The sequence below is a fragment of the Nelumbo lutea genome, chromosome 3, assembly GCF_056320005.1.
Source record: "Nelumbo lutea isolate HS-2025 chromosome 3, American lotus-T2T, whole genome shotgun sequence".
Lineage (NCBI taxonomy): Eukaryota > Viridiplantae > Streptophyta > Magnoliopsida > Proteales > Nelumbonaceae > Nelumbo > Nelumbo lutea.
This window is the reverse complement of record NC_142686.1, coordinates 41,167,869-41,179,397: the sequence shown is the minus strand read 5'-3', so window position 1 is coordinate 41,179,397 and position 11,529 is coordinate 41,167,869.

Genomic DNA, 11,529 nt, shown 5'->3' with positions numbered 1-11,529 from the left:
CTTCTGATGGCGAAGAAGTAGCTCCGGGCATGTAAAGATTTTTTTTTTTGGAAGTGCCTTCTAATGGCCAATGTACTCTAGTTTCTTGCAACGGAATAGACAATCTTTTTGCTTGTGTTCTTTTTTCTGAACTGATTCTTTGTCGAACTGATAATATGCCACTTTCTTGTCCGAGTTATTATACTTACATGACCTGTTTCGGCGCTAAGGCTTTTGTAGCGAACTGATTTTTTGCCAACCTGATAATATGCCAGACTCTTCTTTGCTTGCTTACGCCGAGGTTCCTCTTGGCTCTGCATCATGGCCCTTAGGCCCTTGTAGCGATTTTGTCCACTTCGCTTGGCAGTTTATAGGTAGTATCGCCTTAAGTTCACAGTGTTCCACGCTCGAGGTACTTGTTTGCCTTCTAAGGTTTCGAGCTCGTATGCCCCCCCGAGCACTCTCTTTACTTTATAGGGTCCTTCCCAGTTTGGTCCAAGTTTGCCCACACCAGGTTCGGGCACCATAATCTTACGAAGTACCAGGTCGCCGACTCGGAAGCTTTATTGCTTTACTCTGGCATTGTAGTAGTGAGCTACCTGCTGCTGGTAGGCCGCTGTTTGGATGTGCACGAGGTCCCTTACCTCGTTCAGTAGGTCAAGGTTGATACGTAACACATCTCCGTTTGTCTAATCGTCGTATGTTTCTACTCGCAATGTTGGTACTTCGATTTCCGCCGGGATCACTGCTTTAGTGCCGTAGGTGAGGTTGAAGGGGGTTTCTCCTGTGACGGTTTTTTTTGTAGTTTTGTGAGCCCATAAAACGCTTGGTAGCTCTTCGGCCCACAATCCCTTAGCTTGATCTAAACGTGCTTTCAGTCCGCGTAGGATGGCTTTATTCATAACTTCTGTCTGACTGTTTTCCTGCGGGTGCGTGACTGATGTGAAGTTCTGCCAAATCCCCATGTTTTGGCATCACTCTTGGAACTTGATATCCTCGAACTGCTTGTCGTTGTCGGAGATTAGTACCCGAGGTAACTCGAAACGACATACTATGTTCTTCCATAAGAAGTTATGTATGTTTCAGGCCGTAACAATTGCCAGAGGTTCGGCTTCTATCCACTTCGTGAAGTAATCTACTGCAACAACTAGGAATTTTCTTCCACCTGTTGCTGGCAGGAATGGCCCCAGGAGGTCGATGCCCCATTATGCAAAGGGCCACAAGCTGGCGAGGTATTTGAGGTCGGAAGCAGGTTGATGGTGGATATTGGCGTGCTTATGACACTTGTCGCATTTTCTGACGAGCTCGACAGCTTCTGCCTTCATCATTGGCCAGTAGTATCCTTGTCGAAGTGCTTTTTGGAAGAGTGCTCTGCCCCCCAGGTGTCCGCCGCATAGACCTTCATGAGTGTTGCGGAGTACGAGTTCGGCTTCGGTAGGTCACAGGCAACGCAAGTAGGGGAGTGTGTAGGACCATCGGTACAACCGTTCGTCAATTATGACGTATTTGGCTGCATGGCACAGCACCCTCTTGGCCGCATTGCGTTCTGCAGGGAGGGTTCCGTCTAGCAAGAAGCTCGTGAGTGGGTCGATCCAGCTCGACTCTGCTTCGAGGACGGAAGCGACCTCCTCTGCCCCACCGAGAATACTAGGCCAAGGTAAGTCCTCTATGTACACGGTTCTCATGTTGTTGTGGCTTGTGCTGGCTAACCGGGAAAGAATGTTGGCCTCAGTATTCTCTGACCTCGGGATTTGCCTGATGAAGTGTGAATGGAAGTTGAGCAGGGCCTCTTTAACTTTCGCCAAATATGCGATCATGGAGAGATAGTGTGCTTCGTACTCGCCTGTAACTTGGTTGACCACGAGTTGGGAATCGCTGCAGATGACTAAGTGCTTTGCTTTTACCTTTTGCGCTAGGTTTAGCCCGACTATCAGTGCTTCGTACTCTGCCTCATTGTTGGATGTCGCGAACTCAAAGCGTAGTGCGTATTCCAATTTTGTGCCGCCCGGGCCGCATAAGACTATTCCAGCCCCGCTGCCTTGCTGGTTCGAGGAACCATCCACGTGAAGGATCCAGGGCTCCTCATCCTAGTTTGCGTTTCGCCTGACTAGGAGAGATGCCACATTGGCTACTACTTCATGGGGTTCAGACTCTATTGGCTCGGGAGCTTTGGGTTCGCCCGAACTGGGGACCTCGGGCTCAACCTGTTGGGCTTCGTGGCTGAAAGTGCACTCGGCGATAAAATCTGCCAAAGCTTGGGCTTTAATTGCGGTCCGTGGTTTGTACTGGAGATCGTACTCACTGAGTTCGATGGCCCACTTCGTCAGCCTACCGGAGACCTCAGGCTTTAGCAAGACTTGTCTTAGGGGTTTGTCGGTTAAGACGACGACGGTGTGAGCTTGGAAGTACGGGCAGAGTTTCCGAGCTGATATCACCAGTGCATAGGCTATTTTTTCTATCTGCGGGTACCTCGTTTCTGCTCCCCTGCAGAATTTTACTAACATAATAGACGGGCCGCTAGACCTGATCTACTTCCTTTACTAGTACCGAACTGACCACCTCGTCGCTCGCCGAGAGGTACAGTTCTAAGACCTCGCCCTCCTCGGGTGGCTAAGGTTGGCACTGTGGCGAGGTAGGTCTTTAGCTCGTCGAACGCGAGCTGACAATCTCGGGTCCATTCGAACCCTTTGCCTTTGATTGCCTTAAAGAAAGGCAGGCAGCGGTCTGCCGACTTGGACATGAAGTGGCTCAGAGTGGCTATGCGGCCTTTATTTTATCCGGGTTGGCCTCAATACCGCGCCTGTTGACAATGTACCCTAGAAACTTACCCGAAGTGACACCAAAGACACACTTGTTTGGGTTTAGTCTCATTTTATACTGACACAGAATTTGGAAAACAGAATCCAAGTCTTTTATTAATTCTTGGGAGAACTGTGTTTTGACGACCATGTCGTCTACATAACACTCGATTTTCATGCCAATTAAAGGCCAAAAAAGTTTATTTACAAGTCTTTGAAAGGTCGCACCAGCATTCTTTAGCCCGAAGGGCATGACCTTGTAACAGTATAGGCCAAACTCGGTAGTGAAGCTGGTTTTTTCTTGGTCGGACTGGTCCATCTTGATCTGGTTGTAGCCTGAGTAGGCATCTAGGAAGCTTAGCAGCTTATGTCCCGAGGTCGTGTCCACTAGGCGGTCAATTCGGGGCAGAGGGAAGCAGTATTTTGGGCAAGCTCGGTTTAGGTCGGTGTAGTCGACGCACATGCGCCGCTTGCCGTTAGCTTTTTTCACCAGCACTGGGTTGGCTACCCAGCTCGGGTAATGAACTTCCCTTATGAAATCCGCTGCGAGGAGCTTTTCGACTTTTTCGTCGACCGCCCTCCAACGCTCCGGGGCTAAGTTGCATTTCTTCTGTCTAATGGGTCTGACTACAGGGTCAGTGTTAAGCTTGTGAGTTATAAGGCCAGGGTCAATACCGGACATATCTGTCGCGGACCATGCAAAAATATCTAAATTTTGGAGTAAGAAACTCACAAGTTCAGTTTGCAAAGGCTCCTTGACGGAGGCACCGACCTGTAGTGTTTGCACCGAATCTGTAGCTGAGGTCGGGACTGCGATTGTTTCCTCAGTGGGCGAAGCTCGTTCCTCGCCCTGCTCCGCAGGCCGCTCCAGTTCGAGGTCGTCGGCTGCCTTGGTTTTTCCCTTTAGGGCGGCAACATAGCATTTGCGGGACTCAAGTTGGTCACCCCGCGCTACCCCCACACCGAAGTCCGTTGGAAACTTCATTGCCAGATAATAGGTGGAGACCACAGCACACAGAATATGCGTAATTGGTCGCCCTATTATGACATTGTATGGGGAGGGGGTCGCGACCACCAAAAAATCGTGATTGAGTCTTACCGCACATGGCCATGTGCCGATTTCCACAGGTACTGTTATCTTCCCCAGGGGCCTGACTTCCTCTCCACTGAAGCCCACCAGAGGAGTGTGCGCGGGTTTCAACTAGCTTTTCTGCAACTGCATTTGGTCGAACGCCGATTTGAATAGGATGTCCGCCGAACTGCCTGAGTCTACCAGTAAAAAAAAGATCCTTAGCTTTATGACGAGCGCGTCATCGCGGGGGTAGTGAACACCTCGCGCGTCATCTTCCGTAAAAAAAAGATCGGTTCTTCTGTCTTTGGCCTCTTGGGAGGGTTCTGCTCTTCTCGGGCTGCTTCGCGAACTGATGTCCATGCTGCTGCCAAAGTGCATCCTGCCACCACCGAACTGCCCACTATCACGTGGATGGTTCCCCGGACTGACCTCTCTTCTGAGGGAGGTCGCTACAAGGCTTTGGATGGTTTGCTGCTCGACTCGGGGACATCCTTCCCGTGTTCCCCTTGCCGACCCGCTTTATTACTATTGTCATTCTGTACAAAACTTCTCAAGTATCCGTAACGGATAAGTCCCTCTATCTCATCGCGGAGATTATTACATTACTCGGTGCTATGACCGTGATCTTTATGAAAACTACAATATAAATTTTTGTTTCTCTCGTTGGGGTTGCTCTTCAGGCGAGGTGGCCACTTTACGTAAGGGGCGCCCTTGATTGTCATCAGGATCTCAGTCTGCCTCGTGTTCAACGGTGTGTAATCCGTCCGAACTGCTAAGGAAGCTCAGGACAGCTGGCTTGGCTTCGCCTCTTAGTTCTGGCTTCTTCTGTCGCCGGGGTTGGAGGGTTTGCCTTCTCTTTTTCTTTTTTCAACCCCGCCTTCGGCTCTCTGGTTGATCTCTTCCTCTGTTCTCATAAACTTGTCCGCGAGCTTGAGGAAGTCGGCTACGGTTGCGGGCTGGTTGGCCACCATGTGCCATTTGAATTCTTTGTGCGTCACACCTCTTTTGGCCGCGACGAGATATACCGCGGGGTCTAACCGAGGGATCTGCAAGCATGCTTCATTGAACCGTTTGATGTAGCTCCGGATCGGTTCTCCCTCTCTTTGGATTACCCCAAAGATGCTTTCCTCAGTTATGGGGCACCTTTTGCTGCTAACAAAGTGCGTAGTGAAGATCTGCACTAACAAGGCCCAACTTCTTATTGACTCGGAAGCTAGGTTCCGGTACCGGGTGCGGACCACCTCTCTGAAGGTGGTGGTGAAGGCCACGCACATGCATGACTCACTGGCCCTAGCGAGGTACATTTGCGACTGGAACGCGTCGACGTGGTCGTTGGGGTCAAAGGACCCATCATACTTGTCCTGAGATGGGAGTTTGAAATCTCTAGGCAAGGGTACTGCCAGAAGTTCTGCTGAAAGGGGGGAAGGAACTGAGAGAATGGGGACGGTTTTTACCTTGCCCGAGCTCGTTTCTTCCTTGCCTCTGAGCTCGGGTAGCACACAGGTAGCAGTTCGGCGACTTCACCAGCGCCTTCTTTGAGTGGGCCTGGTGCTGGCGCTGCTGGCCTTCGTGTTGCCGAGCTCGATGGGCCCGGAATGCTGGCCTGCTACTAAGGCGCTGAAGCGGTTCTCCGTGAGTGGGAACTCAGGCTTGGAGCGTCGGGGTGACTTCGTGGGCGAGGTTCTTGACCCACCCACGAGCTGCAAGGCTGGGGTGATCTTTCTTTGCTTTCGGCCCGGGGACGAGGCCTGACTATTAGGGGGGTTCTGTGGTCGGGAAGCCTCTCCTTGGTGAGGTCGTCCACCTTGAGGGGAAGCCTTGATCGGCTTTGAAATAGGGTCCCGGGGGGGGGGGGAGCAGTGGTTGGTTCAAGGGTAGCTGAGGGAACTGTTGTTGATAATGGTGTTGGGAGAGGTGGTGCAACACCTGGTGTTGCTGGAATAGGTGCTGCTGGAATTGCTGCATTTGGGCCTGCATTGCCCGCATGCATTGCATCAGATCATCTAGCTGGTTTTGGCGGGCTGCTAGTGGGACAACGTTTGGTTCCGCGAAGTTCGTTTCGATGGGGAGTGGAAGAGGAATATTAAATGAGGGAGTGTTCAAAGGTGCCACCACCTGTGGCACATTCAAACTTGGGATCCCATCCACTGAAAGGGGGATGGTGAACTGCCCAATGCACATCGCCGAAACATGGAGTTGCTCTCCGGTAGTGGCTGTTTCTGTTCCACGTCCGGCACTGCTGGAAGAGGCCATTTTGGTGTTGGAGTTTGTGAAAGAAGGGTAGGCAAGAGAGATTTAGAGGGAGGCTTTTAGAAGCGTTCCCACAGACGGTGCCAATTGATGGAGTGCAATCCGGCCGGTCTTAGCTGTCAACGAATTCTCCTCTAAGCTGGAGCAACGGGGAGCCTGAAACGGGAAAGATGAGAGAACTCCAGGGGGAACCCGGTGAGATAACTCCGAAGCTTAAGTTAGTAATCTTTCAAAGGAAAAGTGTAGACCAGATAGCGCAAAGTTCACATACCTTGTTTATTGGGGGTAGGGGACCTTTTATAATCACTTCGCGCACTCGCTCCGAGGCCCTTGTCAGGTCGGGTATGATTACCCTTGCATCTGTCAACTCGGGCGTCATCCTTTCTGCTAGGACAGAACTGACACTGCCTTTTGTCGGAACCGTCTCTCTAACTGGAGATGGCGGTGTTAGGAGGCGGTGGCAGGTGGCCGTTTGGAGAGCGGCCGTCAAGCATCAGATCCCAAGTCAGTCTGGTGTGCCGCCCTCGGGTACGGACTTCCTCGGTGTCAGGCATAGTACGATTTATTTGGTTTTGGTGCCCTGAGGCCGATGTGGTGGAGTGGTGAGCGAGGCGAAGTCTTGAGTTCGGAGGTATGTATAGGGCAGGTTAGTTCGGCGAGGTATATCCCAAACTGTTACACGGTAAGCCAGTTCAGCGAAGTGTCCCGAGCTGTTACAAGGCAGGCCAGTTCGGCGAGGTGTATCCCGAACTGTTAAGGCAGGCCAGTTCGACGAAGTATGTACCGAACTGTTACAAGGTAGGCCAGTTCGGCGAAGTATGTCCCGAACCGTTGCATGCAGGCCAGTTCGGATTACTTTTCCGGTTTGGGGCCAAGGGTGAGTTCGGGCCCCTAGTAGGGAGTTCTGACCGCTGGTTTCTCCCCTCGGTGCTCGTGCCTTAGGCTTGCTTTTGTGCCGAGTTGTTGCCTTTGCCACGTGTCGCATAACTGTGAGGTCGGGCCAAATCTTCCTTCATCAATAGCTAATGTCATTACATATGAGTGAATAGATCAAAACATAGTCTGAAAGAAGATCAATCTTCCTGAAATTTTCTCTAGTTTTTTTTTTTTTTTTTTTGTATCAAGTCCATCAGCAAGGGGATCCTCTTAGGTTGTTGATATCTTCTATATTAGTCTCATTTTCTAGTTATTTATAAAATTTCATTACTTCTTGATCTCTTGCTCTCCAATAAGGATGTGCTTTTCATGATCTTTTTTTTTTGTGGTTTATCTTGTTTAATAATTCTGTGTCCTAAAATATTTTCTTCAAGGAAGTTTATCTTGTTTAATATGTGGGTTCTCTTTTGCAGGCTAATTCACAGTACTTTGCCATTATTGAGCAGGTATCTTTGAAGAGCTTTTCAATCTGGTTTTTTAATGGTTATTGTTTCAGCATTCATTACATGACCATTGCAAGTGGCCAAGCTATGGATTTTTCAAATTTTGTTTAATGTTATATCCATTGTTAGATCAGTGAGCACTTAAATGATGTTTCAGATTTTTCAGAAATTTTGTTTGATCTTTGGACTTCTGTGATCCCAAGAAGCATGTTTACATCTTTGATAAGATACTAAAACTAAATGCTTAAAGTATGTCTATGAATCATCTTCTTTTTTCTTTCTTTCTTTCCTTTATTTTATTTTTTTGATGAATAACAGAATTTTATTAATATGTAAAGAATCCTAGCTGTCCAAAAGAGATAGCAGGTGAGGTACAAAGACAGCTACCGCAGAAATTTGTACAAAAATATAACTGCCTACACTTGAACCCTTGGCTCAGGCATTTCCCAAATGAGCCCTTGACAATTGACTCCAGCTCTTGCTAAACTATCAACAAGCAAATTATGTTGGCTTCATTAAATATTGTTAAATCCACAAATCCGAAAGAACTCTATGAATTAATGTTTTCAATCATTCGACATTAGTGGGAATTGAAAACCTTCCATCTTTTCACAAAACCCCTTTTGATTTCTAGGGGGATAGTGGGTTTTCTGTTTAATACTTGACAAAAATGGGGAAGGAAGAATACTAAAACATAGGACCCAAATTCCTTGTGGTTCATTCACTGTTCTATCTGCAACACCATCGTTCTGACAGCTGCAGTTAGGCAACTGTTGTTGCTACTACAGCTGCAGCAGTAGTAGCAGCAGTTGTTGACAGCTGCAGTAGCAGTGGCTGCTGCGGTTACAGTAACTCCAAGGTTTGCTTCTGAGTTTGATATGTCTCCAGCAACAACCATTGAAGATGCAACAACAGCTGCTGTTGCGGCAGCAGCAGTAGCTACAAGAACACGTTTTACAAATTTTGCTAGGGAAGTGTCCTTAGCTGAAGCAGCAGATAGCTCAGACTCTGATGTATAAGATGGTCCAGTTCCTACCCCTACATCCAATGGACGACTAACACCCAGACCCTCCACACCCTTGGGATGTTCCACATGTACGCCAGGACTAGCTTTTGATTGTATACCATGACAAGGCAGAGGTGGAAAATCCTGACCCGGACTGATATCAGTTTGATCCTTATTTCTGGTTCCATTCCTTCTCTTTTTCTTTCCTTCTTTGTTATCCTTCTGCTTCTTGTCCTCAATTGCCAAGGGATCTAGCTACTCAGTATCAATTTCAGAGAATAGGTTGGGGTGCGAAGGGAATGAACCACAAGGAAGAATACTAAAACATATTTAATTTGAAAAGCTATGAAGATAAATGATGCCAAAGTTTTTCCCTTTGTGAATGTTTTCCCTATTCATATGCATTTTCTTTTGGAAAGGGAAAGTGATTTTAAACATTTTCTAAGTTAAGGGATTATAACATACATTGGGGCCTAGAAGAATCTCAATGATCGGTAGCTAGCAGACAAGCTTTGCAAGCCCCATTAACATTTTGTTTTTATTCTTTAGGATGATAATAAGTAATAGTAATGGAACAGTTTTTAGTTTAATAAGATCCTTTAAGAAAGCTGGGCAGGTGAAAACAATTTTTTCTTCATTCTAATTTAGTGTGGGGCATGTATGGAAACACTTTGCAGAGATGTTTGTGCTGCATTGTTTAGTTCCCAAGGTTGATAGACTTCTATTTACTCGAGTGTTGTTTTGCAGTCACTTCTTTTTGTTAAGCAGTCTGGTATCCACTTAAGTGCAAGAAGTATACAATTTGGAAATTAATCCCATTCACCATCCTATGTAGCATTTTGGAGAGATGTCCATACCTGAAGAGGTGACACTAAAATGAAAATGTATTTCTCATAAAATCTGCACTTTTCTGAACTGACATCCATTCTTACCATTTCTGGTCTAAAAAACCTGCTTTTTGCCATCCGATTAAATTAGGGCTTATGATTCTATTCTTTTATGTAATTAGAGTCTCAGTTTAATTGTTTACACATGTACCTATTTGATATTTACAGGAAGATGATAAGGCCAAACTTGTGGAGGAGACAGGCTTACAGCTAAAACAAATTAACAATTGGTTCATCAACCAAAGAAAACAGAATTGGCACAACAATTCTCAATCAGTTACAACTTTAAAATCCAAGCGCAAAAGGTAGACACATTGATCTCATTTGTTGCAAAAGATAAGCAGTAAGTGAAAAATACTGCATGGAGATAATGTCTGCTATGTAAGTTCAAAATTAGTTGGTTCTAGTCAAACATCTCTGACAAAAGGGAAAGAAGTCCTAGCAGAGTAGCAGTTCGATAACTTTTGAATTCAAGTATGTAATATAAGCAGTCGATGCACCATTCATACAGGTGCAGGTTTCTGTTTCACTATCACATTTTCATAGCTAGATCTTTGGCAGCACATTCTTTTACCATTTGATGGCTGTTGCTTTTGTGAAAATTAGAAAAAAGGACATAGTAACACCTGAAATATGCAGATCGCATTTTATAGAATAAATATGATTTTTTTTTTGTGCTCACTGGACAGTATAGTTGAAATTCTATAATACATGTCACAGGCGAGCAAATAGAACTCAACTCTGAGAACAAATTTTTAAGAATGCTACTGCATTTCATGGCAGTGAAGTCAGTAACCAAACCCATTACCTTTTCCATGTTCATTTATTTTGCCAGCCTCAAGCCTTACAGGATTGCCAAAATCTCTCTTTGGGAGTTCCCAGTGCCTATTGGGCATGAAAACATTGCTCTACTACATTTTTGTCTCTACACTCCCTCCTCCATTCCAGAAGGACCTAGAGCTCCCATGTTACCGCCTACTGCCATCAAAGTTGAATTTTATGACACCTCTACTAGGCAGAGTGAAAGATTAGTGCTGCTAGGATGGTGGAAGGTTTGGGTCATGAAGGATGTGAAAGAAGTGCTGATTTGTTTTAATGCAGTTGAGAACCCCATACCATGTGATCAGCCATGTGCCTATCCAAGAGAATGTGATGGCTAGGAGGCTATTTGTAAATTATTGAATGGTAGCCATGGCCAATTGATCAGGAAAAAAGGGGAAAAAATGTAGTAGTGAATCTACTTGGGTCAAACTGTTTTTGAATATTCTGTAATTTAGCTATTTGAAGAAAAATAAAAGCTATTTGATGTTACTTTTAATTTTTACTGTTTTTTCCTTTCCCCCCCCCCCCCCCCCCCCCCCCTTTTGAAGTAGGACAGAATTCATTATGCTGAGATCAAATAGTTGGGATTAAGGCTGAGTTGAGTTGAGATCTTTTCTTTTTCTTTGATTGCAGGCAATGCAGAGCTGTACTGCAAAGTTGGTGTACCTTTTGTAATGGGAACTACAGGTGGGGACAGGGAACGACTGTATAAGACTGGAAGACTCAAATGTTTATGCTATAATCTCTCCATAGATGGGAAAACAGGTTTTTATATTCCTTTTTACATCTTTTTGTTTTTACTATAATTGGGAATGTTTTTTTTTTTTTATCAATATAATTGGGAATGCTTTATAGCTTGATTGTTCTTATTTCCAATAAAATCCATTGTAGTCGGTTTTTTTCTTAGGTGGTTGTATTTCTTGCTGATATGGAGATTATGGCTGAACAATTTCCTGGAGCCTTTTCAGGTTATTCTTTACAAGTACGGCCTTCTCTTTCTGGATTAATTATATACCTTCTGGTGTTTGATTTTATACATGGATCTTCAAAAGTGTTCCTGATTAAAACTATTAAATCATGATGCCTTGTCCATGATGAACACAGAATCCTACAGGGAATATATTAAAAAGGATCTTCTGAGAAGTTATATGCCAAGAATATTGAGAATGTAAAGAGGCTTCATAATCTGCTAAGAGACTCCACCAATGTGGCTGCGGTTGTTGAGCCTAGTTGAATTGTTGGAGATGTATGCAGCAGGAGAAGAAAATTAGAAATGTAGAGGAAAAAATAGGGAAGTCTAACCTGATTACATTATTAGGAATTGGAGTACCTTTGG